This window comes from Falco peregrinus, chromosome 5, assembly GCF_023634155.1.
Source record: "Falco peregrinus isolate bFalPer1 chromosome 5, bFalPer1.pri, whole genome shotgun sequence".
Lineage (NCBI taxonomy): Eukaryota > Metazoa > Chordata > Aves > Falconiformes > Falconidae > Falco > Falco peregrinus.
In genome coordinates, this window is record NC_073725.1 from 43,820,357 (window position 1) to 43,847,588 (window position 27,232).

Sequence of the window (27,232 nt, forward strand, 5' to 3'; positions counted from 1 at the left end):
GAGCTCAGGGAAAAGTGTTTAGCTCACTGCTGATATTTTTAGGGTATTTCCCCGCACTGCCTCATGTTATGTGTACCTTTTAATACCGGCCTAATGTTTACGCAAGTTGCTGTCCAAAGAAAAGTCAAGCTTTGTGATGAGAACGTCAATCAAAACGCAACACAATTCTAAGACCCCAGATATATTGTCTGAATTCTGGCACAGGAATTTTACTCTTGTTCTTTTAAACCCTGGCATAAACACAACTCCAATATACAAATCGCAGCATCACTGTTTGACCTTTCCTCTTTTTCTCTTTAGAGCCTTCCTGATGCAGGTCACAGTTCACACATTCCAGAAATCTATTAATTATTCATGCTAAAGATAGTTTATTTAATAAATAAATATGAATTACATATTCCCACTCAAGTAAGCAAGAACATTTCAGTCAAATGTCCTAGATAGCTGATTTATTTCTAGCTTTCTCAGCAATACAATGATGATGTAAAACACACACGGTTTTATAACACTGATCTGTCTTCAGGATAGATGCAGATAATTATTTTTTTTTTTAACAGACAGAGGATTTAAGTAACTGTGCAAACTGAAGTTTGAAGAACTTGCAGCAACCTGACTGCACTGAATTTTCTTCTATTTCTTCGAATGTCCATAGTAATTACATTTTACTACAGAAAATAGGTGATAGTACCATTCTCCTCCTCTAAAGAAAAAGAATGAACACTGCTCAGTTCATGGGAAGAACCATTATTTGGGGCTGTTACCAGGAAGGGATGCGAGTCTGTGATTGAAAGCCCTTACCTAAAGCCACAGCCCTGAAAATGCCTAGGAAAATATCGGAGAACTCCCCATCCTCAGTATTTCCCACTGACTTGCACTGGACGGATCACTCAATTGGTCATTTTCAGTCCTATCTTGATGTCTCTAATTTTTCTCCTAAACTGTAGGAGGCACCTGCCCATCTAACCCACAGTTCCAGATTCCTCCCTAGGAACTGAGTTGAAGAAACATTCTCAGATGTGGCAACAGGTAGAAGATTTAAGAGAAGAGGCTGGGGTGAGACATGGAGAGGAGCATAATTTGTTGATTGCTGCTGACTCTCATTATTTCTGATTTAGTATGAATATGAAGACCAAGGAGTAAAAGGATAGATTACCATACATACTGTAGCACATAGAACAATAATACATGTTTAAATGGCAAGTAACAAAACTGAAGAAAGGGATTATAAGAAAGCCATGTTCCTAAGTATAAAATAGACAAAATGGCTAGGTTCCCCATATTCCGGTGTCCAACCTGAAAATGTCAAGATTTTAACTAAGCCATCTGGACAGACTACAAGGATATACAGGGGCATAAGTGCTTGTTAAAAGTCTAAGCTACTTACGGGTTGAATTCCCAGGCAAAGAGTGAATCAACAGAGTTAAAAAGGAAATGGAAACACTTCCATAGAGACGGGACTGGAAAAGCAAATGAAATTACTTTACCAGCCTGATAGACACGTAAGTGTGTAGGACATAGCAAGAAAGACTATTGCAGTGCATTTTAGTCACTTCTGTGGTCACCTTCCTGGGACATTAGGGACAGAAAAGGGTCACGATATATTAACTTCTATTATGCTGAAGAAGAAGATTTCAAGTATTTCTTCTTCCTTTTGTTTAAGTAGCAGATGTGTCCATATCACAGAAGGAAGAAAGGAAAGCTCTTATTAAAGAGAAAAGAGTCTCTGAATTGCATTGGGAGGGTTAGCACAGGGTATTGTTAAAACTCGGAGTATGAATAAAGTCTATGCTCAAACAATATTGAGGAATAAAACCCTGATTAAACTAGAAATCGATATAATTTGACAAGTTCTTCAGACAGTAGTGGATCAGGGTATTGTTGAGCCAGGAATAATCCTGCTTTCCTTTTATAAATCTCATAACATCAACATTTGCAACATATGAGAGAAATACTTGTTCAGAAAGTGGACCTTTGCTGTGGCTTCCTTTTCAGTTGTAGTTGATTTTGTAAAACCAACCACCTTTTTCTTATTTGTCAAAAGTACAAATATCTAAAGAAAAGCATTTGAAAGAGAAATTTTTAGAGCTGTCACCTCTAAAAATTCATGTCAGAAGATAATATGTAGTCTCTGTTCCCAAATTCCTCTGGAATCTTCGAGAGATACAGGAACAGACACCTTGTGTACAAAATGCCCTTTTTTTGTTATCCACAGCTGAATTTAAAGACTGTTACCTCTTGCTTGCCTAAGAAGTTAATGCTTTTTATTTTTCCCTTCCTTTCTATGTTACTTGCACTAATGGTAACAACAAAGAAGCCATATTTTTTTAAGATGTGAAGAAAATTTCTAATCAAAAAATCCTTCTGTTCAGGCTTCTGGTTTTTGGCATATTTCAGTGTCAGCTGTATTTGAAATCTAACAGAGAACTTGTTTATGGAAGAAGTACCAGGAGGGAGAGGTTTTGGCTTGGAGTTTCAGGGTTCTTCATACATAGACACTTGGCTAGAGCTGTGGAAAAGTAAAGGCACTACAAAGACATTCTTGGACACCTTTCAAAAACAGTTGCTATTAGTCATCTGGGACAAGCAGCTGAGGAGACATAGGGTAGGTTTTTGGTCAGATGGTTTGGGATTGTTCAATAATTAACAAGCAGTCAGCAAATTCTGGGCCAGTTATTACATTACTAAGAGGTTTTGTGTTGAATTATGGGCTCCTCATGACATCCTTCAGTGCCAAGCATCATGCGCTCCTATGTAGTTGCCAAAATCCCAATTCCTTTCCTTGTCATCAGTGGTCTCATTTTGCGACACCAACATGGGAAGTCAGAGCATGGTATCCTCCAACGCTTGCCTATGGAGGGAAGAAGCCTTGTTGAGAAAATGCAGAGGTCCAGCAGACAGTAACTTTATCTAGGGCTTCTTGCCAGATTACTTTCTTCAGTAAGCAAAGGCAGTCAGGCATGCTAGCAGGTCATGTAGGCTTTTTGTGTACTAACACAGTAGGATGACGACCTGTCCTTCTCTTTGGCTGCTGTGAGGCTGGCAGAGGAGCAAATCTTTCCAATACTCAGAGCCTGAAAGGCTCTCATATGCCTTTACTTAAAGAAAGAAATCCTTTAATTTTGTGTATGTCTTCCTTTAAACAGCACCAATAGAAAAGATCACCTTTGATATATATTTACTGTGTTCACAATGACAGAAGGCACTTTCCACAAAAACTTGAATAAACCTTTACTTGGTAACCAGTTTGGGGAGTCCTTATCATTCCCAATTAAAAACTGATATATGGCTTTATTACCAGGGAGCTTTCAACTCAAAATCAGATTTAGAGAATGGAATATATTTTGAAGAGCATAGTTAAAGTCAGTCATATTCTATTTATTACAGCTTAGATGTGGGACAACCTTCCAGATTGTTACTAACTTCATTTATAATGATGATGTTTCCACCGGAAAAACTTGTTTGTAAATGAAAAGAGGAAATTGGGCAGATGACTGAAACGAAGATAAGACGACTACAACAACCACTGAAGAACAAGTATAGTTGACTTCTTGATTGAAGGGAAACAAAGACTTCTTTGAGAAGTGGATATTTTAAAAAAAAAAAGGTGTGAATAACATAGTGTGGTTAATCAAAATAAAGTATACATCACAGGTGAGGATGGTCGGAGAGAATTACCTAACTGGTAAGCAACTGGGAACGAAGGGAACCTAAAATCATCAGTTAAAAGTTGCAAACATAAATGTTCCGCTCAGAAAATGTATGTAAACAATCAGGAAAAGATGCATTTCACTGAATGGTGTCAAGGAAGATTTTGTTAATGAGAAATATTGTTAACAAGTAAAATGTTCCAGCTAAAATGTAAAGTCTGTATTCTGTTTTCCCAAGATTTGGGTGTTACTGAACTTCATTAACTGTATTAATAGCAAAAAATTGTCAAGTGTGTTGAAAGTAATGATAGGATTACTCAAGAAAAAGAAGGATTCCAAAGTTTCAGGTTCTAAAGAGCAATGGAGAGGAAAGCTTTGCCAAACAAATGAATGTTTGGTAATGCTTTTTTTGTTTGTTTGTTTGAACTGCAGGGAAAGCCTGCAGTTTAGCTGGGTAAATTACACTGCAGCATACAACAGTATTACTCTGACAGAAATTTGCAATAATATGTTTGACTCTTTTAAGGTTATCTGTTGTTAGCAATTAAAATAGGCTGCATGGAGAACAGTATGGATCAATAAAACAGGAAAGCAAGAGTGTAGGAAAGGCCTAGTTTGCTCTTGCTTTTCTCATTTGGGTTTTTTAGTTGCAAATATTGAAATGTATAGGAAATGCTTTTGAAAAACGAAAAGAACAGTTTCCATATGTTTTATAGGGGTTATAAATATGCAGGCTTTCCTTGATATTAATTCCTCTTAAAAAACTTTCTGATATTTGAAAGTTAGTATGTACATTTAACAGAGTCTTGTGATACTGAACGGAATCGCATGAATGCCATGGAAAACAGGCATGGGCTGTCCAACAGCACAAAAGTAGACAGCTTTATACGGGAGTTCAAGAGAAGAGAATTATGATAAGGAAATGAAGAAAATGAAGAGTATTTTTAAAGGAAATTCGGTAATGCTTAGGCTTACTTCAGGAGCTGCAACTTACCACCCAATTAGATCATGTGCCTGGGATTAGTGACTTGATGAAAAGTGGATTTAAGGGAATCTGACAGGAGCAGCAGGAGGAAGTTAGCACTGTATGAACTCTGACCTGAAGTGACTTTATGTTGGCATGGAGTGTACGGAAGAAAAGATGAGATCAGTGAAGGATGTCGGGGAACACAATGAGTAATGACAGGAAACTATGAGAGATGGACTTACTGGATTAAAACCAAAACTATCTGAGGAATATACTACTTCTGACAACAAGTCATTAGACAACAGGAAGAGATACTCAAGCAGAAAGAGATTAAAAGAACCTGCATGGAGTGCCTTTTACAAAATCTCATTGAATAAAATGGAAACTTGCAAGTGACCTGACAAAAGAGGAAGGACAGAACAATTTGAAGTTTTAACTATAACTGCTCAAAATAGGTCATTTGCAAAAGATATGTTAACACAAAGACAGAAGACAGATGATAGGGAAAATGTGAATTCAGACAATAAAATGTGTGGCCTGGCCTCATTAACTGTAAATCACGTTTCAGTTGATACATCTGTCTGAGGATGAGTATAAATTACTCTATTATAAAGTTGGCAGTAATGTGCAGCAAGCAAGAAAGGAATGTTATCTTCATAAGACACAAAGATATAGAAAATAAGAAATGAAAAAGCATTACCAAAGTTTTTAAATGTTACTGTTAATAGAATTGGAATATATGTGAGAGGACCAAAAGTGGCAATAGCAAAGAAAGGCAGAGATCCTTACCAGTACTTGAAAGTACAGAAAATATTGAACAGCAGCAATCAGCAATGATAACTGGAGAAAATATGAGGGATGGAAAGCAGAAATGGAACACCAGTCATTTCTAGTGCACTGGGATTTTATCATAAGGATAACACATCAGTACTATGTAAATTGTAAGTCAGCTCTATTGTAGAGCCTTTTGGAGTTAGGCCCAAAAATAAGTGCCAAATTTGTCTTCAATTCATAGTGTGTGCTAAACACACCCAACTGGCAAATGATATCATAGTATTAATGGTGCAGTGTCTTATGTCTGCTCAGTAAATGGCTACATAGTCCTGATGGCAGGTTTTTGTTGTTAAAAAGAAGAGGGCATGTGCACACACACACGCACATATACTGGTTAATTATTTTTTAATAGGGAAAAGCAAGGGATGGGTGTTATTTTATTAAAAAAAAATAAAATTTAAAATACATTTGGCAACACTGATAGAAATTATATGAAGTAGTGTAATTTTGCAAGCGTTAGCTCTCACCAGCTGTGACATTCCTTTTCTCTAGGGAAGGCGAAAGGAGTGATATGTGCAAGCACTTAAATCTCTGCCTATGATTTTCTTATGAGCATAGAAAGGCTTAGAGATTCTTCTGACAAGAACTGGGATGCTTTTTAACATACATAATGCTCTATGAAACAGCAACTTATGACTGAGTACAGACCCAGTTTTTCAGGGGCAAGAACTCAAGCACTGGACTCAGTTTTCAGGCGTGCTAGAAACTTCTGTCTGGGGAGACCTAAGGAGCTGCAGGCCTTTTTTGGAATTTGGGAGTAGATTAATCTATCATGAGTCCTCCAGAAGGCAATGCTGAAACACACCTGTAAGATAATAAGGGTACTGTAATGTCTTAAAAACCTTAATCTAAAGTATATTTATATTAATAATTTTATTCATTCAAAGATCCCAAACCCTCAGACTTTTGATACTTACATACATCAGGCATCTAGTTCTATGTTTCATCTTTTAGACCTGGGACCCTTCTAGCTGGATGGGTCAGAATAACCATGCGATAGTTCAGGTGGTCTTAGATTTCTTCACTAAGCCAAGAAAATTTACTTTGTGACACAGTTTCCTTTATCATACTGTAATATGAAATCACATGTGACATCAGCACTCATGCAGGGTATTCCAGACTCTTACTCTTTCTTTCAGTGATTATAGCTAAGGTACTGGTTAAGACTACACCACATCGCTCTTTTAAAATTTTATTTATGGTCGTTTATGGAAAGATACTTTTTTTTCAACGTGGAAGGAAGCTGAGAAGTAGGAAGGAAGCAAACCTCAGAAAGACTAAAATAAGCCAAGTAAAGTAAGAGAAAGACAGACAGAGCACAGACTGAGTGGGCTGTAGGCAGGTGCCAGGGCTACTGGACTGAGCCCCAGTGAGGCTAAGCTGGACAGGGCATGAAAACCCACTGCATGACCTTGACTTGAGAGGTCCTTGGGTGTGACAGATAACAGTGTGAGTTGCTATCAAAAGTTACAGAGCATGCTATAGGAGAGGTTGGAATTTCATAGGTGGTTAAGGAGAAGTTATGTGTGAAATGACCAGACTTCACAGATAAGTACAGAGGAGCACTGGGGAACTCTGGGGTAGTCAAGTCTTGCAAGGTCAACAGCATCTGGATGACCAGATCAGTGATATAATATATTATCAGTAATATAATATAAGATTACCTAAGCAACGATAACAGTAATACCAAATATGGGCATGAATGTCCCAGAACCAGCACAAATGTGGAAAAAGTTGTTAGGGATTGGTTGTTTATCAGGGGGAAGATTGGGGCAGAGAAACATAGGTGCAAGAGTAGAGAAAGGAAGGAACAGAAAAAGGGGTAATAAGGTGTCCAAATTACACAACCAGTGCTGTCCAGGTGTATCTGTCAAGTAGCCCTGTACTTTATCACCACAACCAGAGCAGCAAAATAAATCAAACCCACTATTCTGAACAACCAACAGGAATCGAACATGTCTCTGCAGTCAGGGGGGCAAGTTGGGGAGGTAGATTTCTTCCCCAGGCAAGCAGGAGAGTACCAGTATGGATGACCCAAGCACCCTGGCACCATCCTGTGGGTGCCCATCCCAAGCCTGGCAGCATCTGCAACTGCCCCACACTTTCTAGAAGTGAGCTTTTGAGATGCTGTGTCATGTGTCTTACTGTTTGCAGTCATGCTGCAAATATTTAAGTGGATGAGAAAAATTGCTGAAGTTGGTCATCCCTTATTGGTATGTAAAGCAAGCCAAGTGCCTGCCAGTCCTGGTAAATACATTGATAGTCCAGAATGAACTTAAACAATATTCACTCCATTGCTTCCTTTGGGGTACTGTTGCAGCACAAACTAGTAGGCTGCAACAAGGCTTTTACCTTCTGTCAGATTCTACTATCCATACTGTTTCACCTTCCTTCAGAGTTCAGACCACACTCCTCCACCCAACCACTAACACCCCCCCCCCCCCTTCCTCAGGGCTATTTAACCACTTAGCAGGAACGAGTTACAGCTGCACATCATCCATGTCAACCAACCCACTGCCGCCAAAGCAAAGCCACAGCTGCATGTTATCAATGCTAATCAACCCACTGCCTTCATTCCTCTACAGGGTATAGTTCTCAGAAGACAATGAAAGAGGAGGGGTGCCTCAGCACAGTGGGACCCTTTGCTTACTTTGTTTCCTCAGCTTTTCTACTATCTTCTGAATTATAGATGCACCAAATGTGTTCTTAAGAAGTTGAAGGCTTTGATTATTGTTGCAATTTAAAATGGATAACCCACAGCAAATCTAGTTCTGCTCTTTGTCGATCTCAAAGTGCTTGCTGTTATGCATTTGCTTACAACTTTCCCATTCTCCTACTAAGGTCCCAAGAGACAGGGCTTTACTACTTTTCAGAAAGTTCTAGAGCTCATCAAAGTCACCAGTCAGGAAGATTTGCATCTCAGAATGGAAGGCCTTTTTCTTGTTGCTTTGACTGCATTTCTCCTTTAGTTAGTAAAGCAAATTTCTAGCAATAATGCAAAAAATTATAAACCAAAGCTAGAACAATGCTATACAAATAAACACATGTTATCATGAAGCACTAGAAATCCCATTTTAAAGTGAAAGAACTGAGCCAGAGAGTTTACTGAGAAATTTAAGAAATTACCACACAGCCAAGACCAGCTCTAAGTTCTTCTCAAGTATCTTACTTGCTAAACTATGCAGCTGTAGTTCCCTTCCGATGGCTGACTGCCATTCAGCTTAATATTTTAGGTGTGGAACTATTCATACCAGGGTTTTGAAACTGGTGGGCATATCCAGGGACTATAAGAGATTTAGCTAAATTCTGTGACTTTATCTACACAGAAACCAGCAGTATGCTGGTTTGAAGTTTTACTTCATTGCTAGCAGCTGTGTAGTATTAAAGCTAGTCTAGACATCACTAACCAAACTATATTTATGCAGCAAAGATTCCTAGCCCAAGAGAAAGGGTGTTCAGAGAGCACACAATTAAAAGGTTTTGGTATGCCTTGATTGTCATGGACAAGAATTCATAGGAGAGGCTTGTACTGACCCTACAAGATCAAAGAACTACTGTGATAAGGATGTGCTGTTTTCTTGTGCAGTGCTTTTTATTTTTTTTTTTAAAATACAATAATTGCTATGACTTTTATATACCTCCATATACAGAGTTAATGCAGAGAGGAAGGAAGCAGTGCAGAAGGAAGGAAAATAAAAGTGTGTTAACAGGGTTTTTCTCTGAAATATTGGTACTTTGTAGAAGTCACACATTGTATAATTATTTTTATTCAATTATATGTTTCTCAATATATGCTTTCAAAAGAGCTGACAAAGGTAGTGTAACAATGGAAAGAAGAATGTAAAACAAATGGTAGGCAACAAATTAAATCCTAATGGGGAAATAAAATATTTCTCACTAAGTCACTTCCGATATTCAAAAGTTTAGACAAAAGCGATGAGGATAAGTGCAAGGATACCAACAACACAGAGACAAAATAATGGTTGATGTGATTTGATTCAGACTACGCTTGCCCTTTATTTGCAAAAGAACAGATGCTCTAGCTAGTTCCAAATTACGAAACTGCGGTTTCAAAACACATTCCTATCTCCAGTAAGCAGATTTAGAATTTAAATCAGTGTCTTTATGTTGTATGCAAGTCAACTACTTTTTTCACAAGTACAGACTCCTATGCTTTCTATCAAGGCATAGGTCTCAGGAAATATGTTTTATTTACAATGAGTTGTGAGTGACCACTTAAAAGGAAAATAGATCCTTTGCCATGATGCAGATAGGGGCAACACTTACAAAAAAGCACAGAAGCTCATAGTGGTAAAAGAATATGCATAGTTCTCTCTGACTGATTTACCGGAAACGAATACATTAAGTATACCCTAACATGTGATAGACCATCATGTTGGCAATCCTAAACCACATGGCCAGTCCCTCACTATAACAGGTTCTAAATTTTATCACCTAGGTTAGAAACAAAACACAATTAAAATACTGACTTTTTCCAAACTTAAGAAACACCTCAGCTTCTAATGTCCAGAAGAGGAGAAAACCAAACACTACATCATTTATTCTTCAAATTCTAGACAGGATGATAATGTTCACTCTGAGAAGCCTCAGCTTCCAGCTGACACGGAAGTTGTGAATGGAAAGCCATAGGAAATCTGCCGTGTTTCTTTCTTATTTCACCCATTAGGATAGCAGGGGAGAGACAGAGAGAGAGAGAGAAACAGAACATATTATAGACTTCTGTGTCTTAATTGCTCACTTTTAGTGTGAAATATAGCATTATATATGTATTTATGCAATAGGCATTTCACCCGGGGGGGGGGTTGGGGGGGGGGGGGGGGATTACAATTCCTGAGGGAATCAGTAAAGGATCATGAAAGATTCCTATAGTACAGCGTTCATTTAAAAGATATATCCATAATAAGAAGGATCCAAATAGGTGCTGTACATTTTCAAACCTTTTCTGGGTATAACGTTACACGTACTGATTTATACGCATGGTTCCATTTCATGTCCACCCTGTACTTGTCCCCACTGTGTCTACAGGAACGTTGTAATGACAGCAGCTTTACTTGGGGAGATGTGAATTAGGGGAAATTGAAAAGTAGCTCAATAGCAATGCAATCACATGGGGAAAAAAAGTCTTAATCTCATATCATAACATTGCAGAAGTTGAAGTGGAGTTGGAGAACTTACTAATACAGACAAGAGAACTAAAGGAATACACACACAAAAAAACACTATTATCAGTGAAGTGGAAATGTCCAGAGGAAATCTTTCAAACTGTCAGGCAGAAAGATGAGAAGAATACAGTGACAAATGAACTAGGCATGACTGATTTCTGGAAAGAACAATGGGAATGGGAGGCATCATATAACCCTTTGGCAAAGTAGATTGAAAAAAGAATGTGAATGGAGTGATGTGGTGTGATCAGTCACAGTGAAGTGCAGATCATGGAAGAGGAAGTTCAAAGAAGATTGAGAGAATTACTTAATTGGAAAGCACAAGGAAAAAGAACAGAATCTCCAATTGTCAGCTAACAAACTTTACAAACTAGTACCATCAATTCAAAATACATATATAGGAAGCTAGGAAAGACACATTTAGCTAAAACGATAGAAAACCTCTTACACTAGAAGAGGGTTCGATGATCCTAGAGAATATACACAACACATGTCATAATATATTGCCTGTCCCTTTGGAATGGACCTGCATTAGCCCATGGAGTAAAAAGGCTTTCTTGGCAGCTAAAAGCAGGTCAGGCTATTCTAGCCATTGCAGAAATTTGGTAATTTCTAGCAAAACGAGTTCTTCTAACAGTGAAATAGAGCCTGAGGAAAGAAGGCAGGCCTGCCAACAGAGCAGAATAGCCTTTTCCAGGAAAATAAGACATACATGTTTCAAGACCTCACTAGAGGGGATTCCTCCAAATGTTTTGAAACAGTCTTTAGATGAAACTTATCTGAGACCAGAAAAAATAGAAATCGTGTGATGAATCAGTGGAACAGGAGAAAGCTGGGGGAAAGACCACTTTTTTTGTACCTTATAAGACCAGTCAAATCTGAGCTCATAACCCACCTGTGTCACAGTCACCCATTATTGTTCTACTATTACATTCCTCTGTTCCCCTTTCTGGCTCAGCTTTCTCTTTTCCTGTGTATTTCAACTAATTTTCTTTTTCTGCTGCAAATAACCATGTGGTTCAGTAAGAATGTTTCTCTGGGTCTGATTTAATAAACATCTATAAAATTCAGATATTTGGGTCAGGTATTTCTCTGTTATGACAATATGGGTTTTTATGAAGCTCTGAGAGTACTGCCAGCAGACTTCAAATTCTGCAGGATCAAAACATTTTGTTCAAATGCAGAGATCTGATACAAGTTTTCTAAATTTCATGTACTCTTTTAGCTTCTTAAAATCTTTCCATTTTTCTCTTGAGTGTGCCAGCTCAGTTTTCTGCCCTCACATTATCAAAAACATGTGGGATGTTCCTGTTATTTACAGTCAGGACACACAATGTAGATATGTCTGAAAGTTTGTGGCTTTTGCTTTGACCTTGAAAATTTTAGCCCAATATTACTTTGTAGCAATCAAATTGAATAGACTTCTGGTATCATCTAAAAAAGGCAATATGTCAGATGATTAATTGTAATGCTGAAAATGCAGGAAAAAACCCAATGTGATTATTCATGTTGTCTTGAGCAAATCATTAATCTTCCATTTGCAGCTGAGCAAACTGGAGGTGATAGGTAGTTTGGGTTCTGTAGAGGGCAAGTGTTATGAGGATGTAAATGTTAGGGGTTTTTGGGTTTTTTTGTTTTTTTTTGTTATTGCTACCAATGCACACAAGGGATTTGGCAAAAAGTGAGAGATTGCATTGCTACTCAATTCCAATATAAAACATTCTGGCTGGCTGACTATCTAAGAAATTCTTTTCCCAAATAATCTAGTAGCAGGATAGGAAACAGGGGTAACAGATCTCTAGTTAATAGGAATTCATTCAAGCAATAGGGTGGTCTTCACTTAGATGAAGGTTCACAACACCTGAACTTAAAATATTCTAAGCATGTGCTCCTCACTACTTGTGAACCTGCAGAACAGATGCAAATAAATTTAAGCCTTCAAAATTGGTGCTTTTTTTCTGACTAGCAAAGGATTAGCAGAAAGCAAGCAAAGGATAATGGAAATAGCTTGCAGTGCTTTTTTGTTAATACAGATTAGCAGCAGGCATAACTCAAATACCTCTCCACTTCTCTGCTCTGGTGCCAAGTATCCCTGAAGTAGAGCAGCTTTGCTGCTTACACCTGGGTTTTGACAGCTTCATCCCTACCTGATGCACACAGTAATATGGAGGCACTGCCTTTTATTAATATTCACACACCAAAGGAAGCACATGCGTGAGCTTGGAAGATGTATTAAATCAGGATAGTCCAATGTTTCCTCTGTACTCAAAGCTGCTCGGTATTAGAGCAGACCTTACCGACCTCTTAGCAAAGAGCTAAGTTCTAGGCACCTGTAGTTTTATGCTGTCAGTCCCCTGTGAATAAGGCAACAGGGACACTAATCCACATTAAAAGGGAGTTTAGACATCCGTGTTCTATGTTCTCTACAAACTCCTCATACATATCTCTTCACAGACTTGTTTTACATCAAGGTAGCATCTGATACATTCAGCGTCCAGCTACTACTCTTTTCCTGTTCCACTGGTGTTTTGCCAGCTGTGTTTCTGGTGCATTCAAATGAGGAGACACTCCAATTTACTCCATATGTGCTTCCATGTACAAAGTCCTCCAAGACCCGTGTGTACAGACTATCACAAGGAAACCTCTGTCAGTGGAGGTATAGCCTAAGACGTGATTCTTAAAACCTAGGTCCTGTCAGCTTAGGCACGTGCTAGAGAAGCACCGGACAGAGTTCTGGCCCTCCTGCCCCACTCACAGGGCACAACGGCAAAAAACTGCCACAATTCTGGCATCTCAGGACCAAGGGATGAGGGAGGTCTTGGCCTTGTTTTCTTTCCTGTTTACATAGAACAAGACCACCACCACCTTCTTCTCCATCTCATTTTTGTTATCCTTAGACTTCCCACCACCTACAACAGACAACTAGCAGCATAATAATCAGGTCTCCATTAACTAAAGAACAACCACCAGACCTATTACTATAGGAAAGCAAGGAGAAATGCTTACCCAGAACCGAGTCTTCAGATTGAGTCTGGAGCATCACCTACAGCATCCTCACAGATGAGGTCAGGGAGACTTTTTTTTCTGCTCACAGGATGCAACACAGCTGAAAAATGAACCAGAGCCTTCTGTCAGCCCTGAGCAGTATCTTAGCTTGATATCAGAACTTGTCCACAACAATGTCTTTTCTATGCTGCTTCAGTTTATTGCCTTCTATGGCCTCTTCAGATTTAAGATTTGTTAATCAGAATAGTTGGCACCATTTATTTAACTATGACAACATTTTCTGGAATGTGTAAATTTAGCAAACAGGTTTCTTTTTCACAAAATCTCTGGATTTCTTAAACTGTTACCTTAAATCAGGGGTCCTCAAACTACGGCCCACGGGCCGGATACAGCCCCCCAGGGTTCTCAATCTGGCCCCCGGTATTTACAGACACACACACACACACACCCCCCGCCGGGGGTTGGGGGGGGGGGGGAACCAAGCAGCCACAGATGACTGCCTGCCACTTCATCTGCACGCATCCTGTCTTAAATTGTATGTTGCTCTTAATACTATGAAAGCAGCCCTTTGGTTTTCAGGTTTTCTGGGAATATTGAAAATAAAGAGTTTCTTCTAAAGCTGACTGTCCTGTAGATTTCAAGTCTACTACAGATTTACACCAGCATAACTGGAAGCCAAATCTGACTTTCCATTTGTCATTACTTACTGAGTTTATAGCCTGGCTAATGTGATCCATGATTTATAACGCTAAATATTGCTGTACACAGCCAAATATTCAGAATGCTTTGCAGTTATTGCTGAGCTGAACAAATGGCAGGAACATCTCATACAAATCCAGATGCAAAAATGAACCTGAATTCTCTGCCAAAATAAAGAAAATAAATGCATTCTTTTCACCCTTTCCTAATAATGTGTTATTTTCCATTGTCTTCAAGCCTGTAAGTTAGCTGTGGTTATGGGAATGAGTTCCTCTATGAAATACACTTTTGCATTATTTACTGTTCCCTCCAAATTATCTTCTAAAACAGCAGTGTTTGTGGATCAAGCCAAAGATCTTTCTCACACTATACCATCAGCTGTATTCCCACATGGCCAGGGTAACTCCTTAGCAGGGTGGGTGTGGATAATTAATTTTTAATAATGAGAAAAAGGCATTATTATTCAGGCTCCCTGATAGTGATTCGATGTCTTCATTCTGTTGAGAGTTCACCCAGATTTGTCTTACACCACTAACAGATATTTAAGCAGAATATATACAAAAAAGGTCAGTCATTCTTTGGTCTGTGTCCAGCTCTGTGTTACATTTCTATCTTGAAAAGCAAGAAAACGTAAATACCAAATCTTTACAAACTTGATTCCTTTCTCTGTTGCCAGTTTGTGCTTTCAGGTGTCAATCGAATGTGATTGGTACAAATCAATATGACTGTTTTAGCATACACGTATGAAAATCCCTTCATTCCCATTACACTGGGTCCTTCTCTGTGCTCTGATGTATCAGTTAGTGGTTAACCCTTGCTAGACTGACTGCACTGCAGAGCAGGGCTGGCTCTGTGGGTTTTGCTTTGCAGGGTGCGGTACCTGGCAGCTAGAAACAACCAGGTTCTCTTGAGCTCCTGAGAGCTTGTTATTGCAAGAAGTTTTGTGACATCTTTGCACCTAAACAAAATTAGGTTAAAACAAATATTGTTTGGAGTTTGAAGTCACTATTCTTCTTGTTATTACAAAGTAGGAAACAAGCAAAACAATACTCTATAAATAAAACCACTTAAAAATTCTAGCAGGTTTTCAAATCTCAAAAAATAGTCTTTCATATGAGTGTTATAAAGAAGAATAAATTAAATTTTCATTTGGCTAAGAACTATGCGTAAAGTGCAAATGTTGTAAGTCTATTTATCAAGCTGGCTAGAACATGATTAATAATAAACTGAGAGACTAGACTGTTATTATTACAGTCTAATAAACAAGAATTCTCTCTTACTTTTCTTTATGCTATTTTCTAAGAAGCAGAAAGAAAATATATTTTTACACGGTTCTCATTCTTTACTCTCCCAGTCTCTTCTTAAAAAGCTTATCAGTATTTCAGAGAAATTGTTGAAAAATAGAGTGCTTGGAAAACTAAGAGGAGATTTATGTCAGGAAGAGATAAATTGTCCCCAGGTCTGTGGACCTAATTTCTAAAGTTTTTCTTTAGAAGAAAACCCACAGGTAATCTGACCATATCAGGAAAATGTCACATCCCATAGATAGTACCTTCCTTTTAAAAAAGTTTACCATGTTGTTAACTTCTCAGAAGGGTTTTTTTCCCTGCTTATTTAATCACTTCCCATTTCCCTGCCCTATGAACAATCACAAGAGAGATCCCTGGTGTATAGCTGAGGAACTACAGATGACTTGCATAGCTTTTGCATTTGACCTTTTTTATGCTCCTCAGTCTGCATTACTTTGTAGGTGCATTTTGTTCTGTGCACCTGTAGCTGATGCTGTGTGCATGACATGACCTTGCACAAACAATATGATCTAAAGATTACTGAAGGACTCTGTCAGCAGCTTGTCCATGGAAACCAGCACAGATTAGGCTATTTAAGCCACTCACTTTAACAAACCCTATTTATTGCCTGAGAGATCTCTCTTGCCTGCCAGCAAACTGCTCCAGGGGATGTACTTCTCGTTTGTTTGCAATATGTCAAACCCACCCTTCAGATCTTTACAAAGTAAAACATCCACTTCTATCCTATCCCACATTCCTTTTCTCTAGAAAGTAAAAGTCCTTAAAAGCAATTGCAAGGATCTAGATGAACTTCCTTCTTTTCTGGAACTGAATTAACCTCTCCTTATCTTCTGGAAAAATAGGGAACACACACCTCTCTTCAGGAGGCTTTGCTTTGTGTTTTCATTCACTCTTAACTTTTAGAATAACCATCTGTAGTAGGTTTGCATGGCAAGGTTTGGTAGCCAGGGGGGTTACAGGGGTGACTTCTGCATTAAGATGTCAGAAGCTTCCCTCATGTCCGATAGAGCCAATGCCAGCTGGCTGCAAGCAGACCTGCTGCTGGCCAAGGCCGAACCCATCAGCCATGGTCGTAGTGCTTCTGCATGGCATATAAGAAAGGGTTGGAAAAAAAAAAATCTGCACCAGCAGGAGAGAGAAGTGAGACCATGTGAGAGCAAAAAGTCTGCAGACACCAAGGTCAGCAAAGAAAGAGGGGGAGGAGGTGCTCCAGGTGCTGAGGCAGAGATTCCCCAGCAGTGAAGCCCACGGTGAGGCAGGCTGTGCCCCTGCAGCCCATGGAGGCCCACGGTGGAGCAGATCTCCACCTGCAGCCCGCAGAGGACCCCACACCAGAGCAAGTAGATGCCCAAAGGAGGCTGTGACCTGTAGGAAGCCCACGCTGGAGCAGGTTTGCTGGCAGGACTTGTGACCCCACAGGGGACCCATGCTGGAGCAGCCTGTTCCTGAAGGACTGCACCCTCTGGAAGGACCACACTGGAGCAGTGTGTGAAGAACTGCAGCCTGTGGGAAGGACTTACGCTGGAGAAGTTCATGGAGGGCTGTATCCCATGGAGAAACCCCATGCTGGAGCAGGGGAAGAGCATGCGGAGTCCTCCCCAAGGGGGAAGGAGCAGAAGAGGCAGCATGTGAGGAACTGCTGTAACCCCCATTCCCTGTCCCACTGCACTGCTCAGGGGAAAGGTGAAAGAGAAATTGGGAATTGAGGAAAGAAGGTATGGGTGGTGGGGAAGGTCTTTTTTTCTCATTTGAATGGTAATAAATTAAACTAATTTTCCCTAAGTCAAACTTGGTTTGCCCATGACAGTAATTGCTGAGTGATCTCCCCATCCTTATCTCAACCCATGAGCATTTCATCATATTTTCTCTCTCATGACTGGTTGAGGAGGGGAGAGAGAGAGAGCAGTTCTGGTGGGCACTTGGCATTCAGCCAGGGTCAAACCAGCATACCATCTAAGTGAACGTGCAACACCCACCTGGCCTTCTAGAGATGAAGTTTTAGCCATTATTTTTTTTATTGCATCAACACACACCAGCTTTTTTCCTCTTCTCTGACCACAAAGCAGTAATGTTTCAGTGATGTCCCCATTTCAGCTCTACTTTTAGGCAAGCCTGAATTCAAAGAAGTCAACATGTCCCATTAGATTCAGTCTAATCTTGAAATACAAAGTTCTGTTTCACTGTGATGCAGCAGCAAGGAAGAAATCTGTCAGTCCAGCTCAAGTATATATCCTGCTTTCTTTTTCAAGGAAGAAAGACTTTTGTACAAAAGTTCATCAAGTCAAAACGTCAGATTCCAGAGGGAGGGGAATGTTCTAGCTTATTATATATTCTGTGCTATATCTGCATTGTGCTCCTGCTTGGCATAGTCATGATAAAGTAAACTGCACTGGAAGTTTACTGCACCTAGGAGGATTCACATAGGCTTGGAAGCAACTGGGCTCCAGGGGTGTACTTTGAATGTATTAGATTTCTCTCTATGAGAAGATTATTTTCTTCTTTTATTAATTACTGTAGCATTATGTCCTTTACCAAAGTGGTATTTTTTCCATATGCTGTCCCTCTTTTAAATCAATTTCATTACCTCCTGTGACAGCAGCCACTGTGTCTTGCAGTAAATGCCAAATTTGTTATGCCAGAAGGCATGACAAATATGACACAATGAGTACTTGATACTGGATAACCACATTATTTTATTTAAAACATTATTTAACAATGTAACACATCTTCTTTGCAAAATGAGTTTTTCATAAAATTTGTCAATGTTTTCTACCACAAGGAACTTTCCTAAACTTTAACAGTTCTGTGTTCAAAAGAAGCAGGAATAATCATTGGAGCAGCAACCATAGCTTAACCTTTTCTCTTCCTACACACCAGCAGAGCACCACAAGGCTCGCTCCTTCTGGTCCTGGCCCTCCCTTTTTGCCTCCCTCCTGTTCACCCCCACTGTGTCCCTGACATGGCACTGGCTCTCAGGAGGGACTGATAGGGGCTGCAGGGCCAAGGAGAGCATGGGCACTGGGATTTCACCTCTGGGTGCCAGCTATTGGATTAATTTTGCCTTAAAGGAAAACTGAATCCTCTGTCACTCTTCTGAGAGATAAGACAGATTGGATTTGAACCTTGTGCAGACCTCAGTGCTTCTGAAGCCTCAGATACCTGCAGACGTCAGAGGAAAGCTTAGCACTTCTCTTCATAGGGCAGTAGAGTAGGACACGGATCTAACCTAGAGCTTCCCATCATGGCCGTTGAGGTGGATCCCTGGTGAGCACTTAGGCTTTATGGGGAGTTGCTCAATGCATGGCAGCTGTTTCAAAGCAAAGTACTTACTGGTGCAAGCACTTAGTAAATCATACCAAAATTATTGTGTAATTAGTGACAAGAGGAAAGGAGATAAGCTAGAAATATAGAAGGCTCTTTAGGTGTTAGAGATACTGAAATCAGCAGGGCCTGGCAAAGTGTCCCCCTGCGTACTCACAGAAGTAGCCAGAGCATCTCTGAATTACTAGCACTGGTTTCTGAAGATGCTTAGGAGACAGTGAGATCCCAAAGTACTGGAAAAGGGCAAAGAGAAAATTCTTCTCAAAGAGGAAAATGGTGTATCTAAGGTATTTGTGACTGTTCAACCTAACTTCAGTATCCCAAAGGATAGTGGAATAAATTATCAAATAATGAATCAGTTCATTAACATCAAGAAGGTAATAAGAACAATTTAACATGTATTTGTCAAAAACAAATTGTGCTCATGCAATACAATTTCCTTCTTTGACAAAATAATTGGCTAAGTGGATGAGTGGGAAGCATGAAATGTGACATATCTTGTCTTTATCATGGCTTTTGACACAGACTGACATGACATCCTCATAATCGAACTAGAGAAATATATTCTAGATAAAACTGCTGTACAGAAGGTTGAATAAACAATAGTTCAGTTTCCTACCAAAAAGATATCAAATAGGTTCTTACAGAGGTATGTCCTGAGTCTTAAATTCTTCCATATTTTCATTAAGGTGAAAAATTATACAGAGAATATATTGGCACATGACACCAAATAGAAAGCTATCTGGATGAGACTTAAAATTTAAAATGATCTTAACAACTTTGAGAAATCATCTGAAAGAAAGAAGTAGATATACGATGTGTTATATATAAGGTACATCACATAAGAAGGGAAAAGATTGAATGCATAAATGCAAAATACAGAGTAAAAAGTTTAAAACTGCTTTAGGAAAGTGTTAGAAGTATATTGTAAATCACAGTTCTGCTTCAAAGAAAGGCAAATACCTTTCTAGCATATACAAAATGAGCTTTTATAATGTTATCATTTTACTATATATGGGTCTGTATGTCTACTACATACATTGAGCAAGGCCTCTATTTTTAAATGCTACACATGAACAAAAGTCTAGACAACAAAAAATTTTTAGGAAAGGAAAAAAAATAAAATATTTCAGGAATTCTAGAAAAACTGAAGTCGTAAATGTGGTTCATCAATGATCAAGAACAAAGAAATAGGCTGTAGATTCCATTTTCACATAAGTAAAAAGCTGATATGAAACTGACAATGCTACATTATTTGCTATGGGACTGGAAAAGAAATTATTATAGATTGGAAAACACTGATGTTTGAGTATATTTGGAGGAGTTTGTAGAACCATACAAATACACTTGATCAGAGATTTTAGAACAAGAAATATGGTTATCCTCATTTCAGAGACATGATTTACCACTCGTAACCAAACCTCACTAAAAATAAACGTATGGTAAATCAAAAAGTAGATATTGGCTGCCCACTAAATTGTCTGGAGATCAAAATATCACTAAATATTCACAAATTGATGGAGCATCTCTAGCTCTTCCTTTCAATTCAAAAAAACCCCACCCTTCAGTTCCTCAAACTCAGGTAGGTGTCAAGCAGTGGGAATGGCACGGGTCCTGCCAGCTGTGGGAGCTGAGTGATTCTTCAGCCAGCACCCATACACTGGTAAAAATGAAAACACCTGCCCTGGAGAAAGGTGAGAAGCAGAAAATCCTGGGAAAGAAGATGTGACCAGGAGTGGCACAAACAGCTTTACACAAAGAAAAACCTGCCTGGGGTCCCAGGCTGGCTGCTAAAGCTGCAGGCTGCTTACTTCGCCTATGCAGAAGAGAGATCTCACCTGTTACAGCAGCAAACACTATTCACTCGAACTGCAGATTCCCTTTGCACAGTTTTCTACAGATGCTGCTTTTTAGTCCTTCTGCCTTCCATCCCTCTACTCTGCTGGGAGCAAGAGTTACTTCCAGGATTTTTACCCTTACTCTGCAGCCCTGCCATACCTCCTTCCCTCAGCTTCTAGAAATCTTAATGCCTTCCCTGCCTCTTTCCCCTATCCACGCTTCCCTAATCCCTCCTGTTACCCTCCCAAGCACTGTAGTTCTAGCTCCAGTACAAAAAAATAGGAAGGAAAAAGATCAAGATGAGACTTAAAAGACTGTAGGGAAAGAACAGGAGACCAAAAAGAGTTTTCTAGTAGAAGGAAGAGAAAGAAAGGTGAAAAAAATCATTAAAACCATGATGATAAGAAAGCAGAGAGGAAAAACAGGCAATGAGATCATTTGGAAGAGCAAGGCAGAAAAAAGTGGAGTCGTCGGTGGCAGAATACTTTCTTTCAGAGTCTGCCACTGGATTCAGCATTTCCAGGACTCATACCTCCTCTTTCTAGTAAAATTCAGCATAAGCCACTATATAAAATGTTTGTTTTCCTTCCTTCTAAAGATGAAGTGGCATGAAGGTTAACATTATTCCAATCAGTTCCCCTAGCTGAAAACACAGAGGTTTGTTCTGTATTGTTCCAACAGACAGAATTTGTTTTCTAACACCTTAACTTTAAAGCAGTAAAAGGTGCATTTTTAAAAAGTTATTGTCTTTTGTAAATCTGGAAAATCAAGCACTCTAGTTACCACTTTGTTCATAGACACCTTGCTACTTTTTTTTAATGGCTTGTTAAGCAGTCATTAACCTGCCTCCTAAACACTTTGCACTTTTTTTCATGTAAGCTGCATTTCCTTATACAGCTACTATCTAAAGGCAGAGGAAAAATAACAGAACTCTTATTTAGCCTTTTACTCCTAACTACATTTATAATCTTCCCAATTTATATATTGTCTGGATACAATATCTCCATAAAAGGAGGCAGCACAATATCTCATATTTAGGAACTGTAACAGTAAATAAACAATAATACACAATGGACAAGGCATTCTGACAGCATAAATTGTTGGGGAAATATTTTTCCATTTAGTTCATATTTCTTTTTCCATCATATATATCACAATCCTGAGAGGAGCAAGGCCAACAGAATTTGTACATATTCTCTGACCTTTCATTTAACAGTCTTCTGATAACAGCATAAACACAGTATCAGTTTTCTACAGTATATTATTCTACCATTGCCTATAGCTGCTTCACAACCTCTTCCCACCAATGAAAATGTATGCTCATATAGTTTAAAGATTACTTTATCTAGGAGACAGCTTAGGTCATTTATGGTCTTAAATATCTCTCCTTGGCAACGCAAAGGCACCATTCACTGTCATGCTTAAAATACAGCCCACAGAGAGTCTGCCTCTGTGTAAGAGGCTGCCCAGGATTGAGGGTGTGAGAGGTCCGGGGAAAACAAGCTCTGATGGTCACAAAACTAGAGATGCTTATCTAACAAATGCGTTTTCATACAGTTAGATGATATATCATTCATTTTTTCTCCAGTCTTTTGTATAACCATGCTGTGGTGCTCCACCTTTTCTTATCAAGGGATTGAAGAGGGCTAAGGGACATTCAGATGATCTTTATGTTATCTCAATATGTGGATTTTCCTGCTCCTGTAAATGCTAAGGTCTCTCTCCGTATATTTTTCTGCTGTAACATGGTGTCTTTTATTAGCCCCACTGATAAAGACAGAAAAACCAGCTATGTTTTGGGGCTATCAAGCTCTTAACTATGCTAATTCTTCTACAAAAATATACGATCACCTTAAAACCTTGCACATATAATACATTAAAACATTGCTCAATTTGAGAATGTTTTTTTCTGGAAAACATTGAATAGTTCTTTGGGATAATCTCCTGAGACAGAAGATATATCAAAACAATTTAACAGCTCTCATCTGTAATTTGAAGTATTCTTTATTTTAAAAGCTAGGGTTTATTTAAGGACATTCTTAATGTTCCCTAGCCTCAGTGGAACCAAAACTCTTCTTCTTTTGACTGCTTTTCTAAATTGGAGCCTCTGGATGTCTCTGCAGTCCTCTATAACTCAAACGTTTTCATTAGATATACGTATGAAAACACTGAAACAACTGGAACATTCCAACATGTTATAAGAAACTTCATTTTAAGAAGGTTTACAAGCAAGATTAAATTTGTAGTGCTTTAGGTCTAGCACCGCCAACATAGAATTCAAAGAAAACCATTCTGGTTTATATCCACCCTGTCATAAAGATTGGCTGAAAAACTGGGGGTGGCAGAGGGAAGAAAGGAAAAAAAAGAAAAGCTCACATTTTCTTTTGTCTTATCCCAGAGAGACATAGTCTCTATAAAGACTGTAAGGCAGGTGGGTGGGCATTCACAATCAGCTCTCTATCAGCTGGATTGAGGATTGCATCTGGTCCAGACAGGCAAAACTTTGCTATCTTTGGGGCATTTCTGTGTATATGGAGACTAATGTTCTGATCTAAAAACCAGCAGGAAGATCCCCTTAGTGGCAAGATGCAGTCGCTAGCATTTACTGGTTGATGTTTCAAGGGAGGTTCTATAGTAAAATATAGTAAAGATCTTTTGGGGTCCTGGCACATTGTGTAGCACGAAAACACATTTGCAAAGGTAGCAAGTTATTTGTGCTAGCACTGGGCAGCTGTGCAGAGTATCTGTGAACCCAGCTTGGCACAGTGTCACTCAACCTGCCTAGAGGAAGGGGTTCCTTGCAGCTGCCCTGAGCTTTGCTCTGGAGGAAGCTGGCTGGTTGGTTGACTCTGGAATAGACCCCAAGAGTGATGTCATGTTTGCACAGATGACCAAGAAACTTGCTTCCAGGTTCACTTCAAAGCATTATTCTATCTGGCAATGCTTAATGCACTCCAAGGAGATCAATAGGTGATTCCTGAGTTCTTTTTAAGTGAAGAAAACTGGGTTATATATGAAGTAAACTGGAGCAAAACTCAGGGCTCTGGATTTACCCACAACTTTTAAAACACTATGCTTCAATAATCGTTTGAATAATCAAATGTCAATGGCAAAGGCCACCTTCACATAAAGTTTCAATGAAAACAGTATTTGAAGAAAGTGTGGTTGTAACGTTTTGCTTTTTCAAGCAGAACACGACTCTCTAGATGTGCTTGATATACATTCTTCCAAGATATCTTACATTTTACAGCTGTCTTAAGTGCTGAATGACACCACTCATGGATCAGAACTACTGAAAAATACGTAAATTAAGTCAATTCACATGCAATTTCTGACAATAAATAGAGAGTTTAAGATATGTATCTATACCATTCAAACTACAAGGAAATAAATTATGAACAATTATTATCAAGTAGAAGCTTTGGTTATGTTATTAAAAGAAAGATGCTGATGTATGCCAAAGTATGTCACAGTATGTGTTTTTATTATCTCCAGCCAGGCCACCTCCTGCCAAGTGGCAATGGATTGACTTCTCATGAACGAAGGAGGGTATTAATGACATGAATTTGGAAATTATTATATCAGCATTATATGCACATATGAATTATGAAATCAGACAACCAAACAGCATGCAGGTTAATTCCTGTTCCTAGGAAGCTTAGCTCAGGACCAGCTTCCAGTTGCCAGACACTGGCACTCTGATAAGAGGCAACACAGTAGAGACTTTGCAAACACCAGAAAATTTGGCAGTGTGCTAAAAAGCAGAACAGAGAAAACTTCATCTATAATCATGCCAGCTGGTGATGCTTGTCACAGCACTGTCTAAAGATGGATGCATTTCCCAAAGCTTTATTAAACTCTGGATTGGATTACTTAAAGCCCTTTTCCATTGAGGTAACAGGCCTTTTTGGAAAAATTTTTATCGGCTTCTACTATTAACACTTCCCAGCTTCCTCTTTATAGAACTCCTGCTCCTCCACAGCCCTGGGGCAAGGAATTTTGCATTTATTTAAAGGATCTTCACTAGCCTTCTTTCTAAAATATATCTTCGATCAGAAGTCACCCTCGGGTATAGACAGCAATGAAGTACATGGAGTGCTACAAACCTTCCCAGTATCCTTTCTTGCAGAAATTAAAAGAAAGAATTCAAACATTTCTTTGTAGACATTCATCTTTATCCTGTACAGTGAAGATCTGAGTGAGCAGAAATAAATCTGGCATAGGTTTCCTGTGCTTAAAGCTTGTAGAACAAGTATGAAATCAAATGATGAGCACTATCTATCTCATTAGTTCATTTCCTTATGTAATAGTTACAGGTAACTAGTAAATTGGATACTGTGTCCTTGGGAAAAGACGTAACTTTGTTGAACTTTCAGATGGTTGCTGTATAAGGCTGAAAAAGTTATGTAGTAAAAAGTGTCATTCAATTACAACATTGCAGTCATTAAATGCATTCTAGCTCTAGTAAATGTACATTTACCAAGCAAAATATCTCACAGAAAAGAATGCAGGCCCAAAGAAAGAATAAAGTCCAATGCAGACTTCATGGTACAAAAAAAATGTACTGAGTCATGAGTGGAAGAACATATGAAAATTAGGCCTGCTTGACTTTTTCCATGTCCTGAAGTGTTCTGTTTTGAATTTGGAACAGAGAGTTATTGAAAGCAAGAGGATTACAGTTGCAGAGCCAAGATATGAAGAGCAGGCCAACTCCATACATTTTGCCGAAATCCTGTAATTTCATTAATAATTAAAACAGAAGTTTGGTCCTTCATTAGGGAAAAAAGTGCCTGCTGTCTGTAGTACTTAAGTTGTTAAGATAGTCAAGCTGTCTGTTGCTGTGTCAGAGTTCCCAGAATGAAACATGAAAGATAAAGAAAATGTCAAACTTTTTCTTTGAAAATAGAGAGGCTCCTTGTACTCTCATTTCTCTCTCTGCTAAGGAACCAAAAACTACGTATCTATTATTAAAGAAAACCTTGCAGATTCAGGAAGCAGAGACTTTTCAGATAAGTCTTACTTGGCACCTGTAATAATGGAAATCCCATTTGTAAAGCACCATCATCTCAGCCATCACACACCAATGCTTAGAGCAATGCCGTGTACTGGAAGTGATAACATGCACTTTAGAAATAGCTCTTCAAGCATGGCCAGATACAACAGAGTCAAATGGGGCACATCATGTGTATTATATTATCATCAGAAGGTATGCATAACATACTCCTAATCTTTAAGTCTCAGGTGTCTTCAGAAGCAATGTGAATTACATATTCAAGCACTTTTTTTTTTCCTAAATAGACTTATCAGATGATAATCACAAGTTGTTTTTAGTGAAAAACCGTTGCATAACTGATTTCCACTGCTAGATAGATTTTAGGTCCTTTTAAAGATCTACCCTATTACTTTCTTATGTACTCTTTGTCAATGAAAAATTTTGCTGTTTCGGTTAAATGCTAATCGTACAGCTGCCAGACTCAAGAAACAGCTCTTTTCCAGCAACTTGCAGGGTAAATTTTGCATCTGGAATGTTACCTGTTGCTTTGACACGGCAATATTTCCCTGCTTCATTTGAGTGTGTTTTTATGCTCAGTTCAGCTTGAAGACTCAACACATCATCATCTGGCATCCATATGTGAATACAGATCAGAAACACTTTCAAAAACATTCATACGAAAAAGGAAAAGCTTAGGCAGGTGGATCAAGAGGCATACACAGAGTTAGTGACCCTATAGACTTAGGACACAACCTTGTGATTTCCTCCAAGATGAAGCCGTGGAGCAATCCCCCTGCTCCCAAGCAAAGCTTGTAGGCAGCCTGGAAACCTGCCGACCTGTCTACTTCTGCCCTCCCTTTTCTTCAAGTGTCAAACTTCCCTGACAGTACACCAGTTCCCACAAGATGTTATTAACTGCAAAGAGGCTTCTGAGAAGAAATAAGTGATTTTTAACACATGGCTGTGAAGGGAAAAAATTAATTTGAAAATTCTAGTGAAATACATATCTGATCAAACCAATTCATATTACAGTCTTATTCTTTCAAGCTTCATCCTTCCTCATATATTAGTGTTGTCACCTTTACCTCTTCTTGCACTGCACACAAAATTAGGCAAAGACATTGTCTTTTCAAAAAAATTGTTACATTTTATCATAACACATTTTATAGAAATCAGAGGATTTTTTGACCAACTGTAAGGAACAACTTGAGTATATGTGGGCACACAGGTAGGTATGTACTTACCTGTGACTCACCTCACTTTGAGTTCCACAAATCAGACACAACATAATAAAAACCAGACAATAAAATAAAGATATATAGAAATGTTCCTTGTTGGCATCACTGTGACCTTCTTGATTGTAGTTTTCCAGAAATCTAAGAACAGCAGCAAGATTTCATTATTGTGGCAGCTATAGGGGGCACAGTGTAGGT

The 27,232-nt window shown here is 38.9% G+C and overlaps 1 long non-coding RNA gene across 1 annotated transcript in view; it reads right to left on the reverse strand.

Annotated features, from left to right (window-relative positions):
- LOC114010267 (uncharacterized) overlaps nt 1-27,232 on the reverse strand; it is a 104,750-nt gene that overhangs the window by 40,986 nt on the left and 36,532 nt on the right. Inside the window, exon 2 of the long non-coding RNA XR_008747455.1 lies at nt 13,638-13,737. This is a non-coding gene — a long non-coding RNA (uncharacterized LOC114010267). The remainder of the gene's footprint in view (nt 1-13,637; nt 13,738-27,232) is intronic.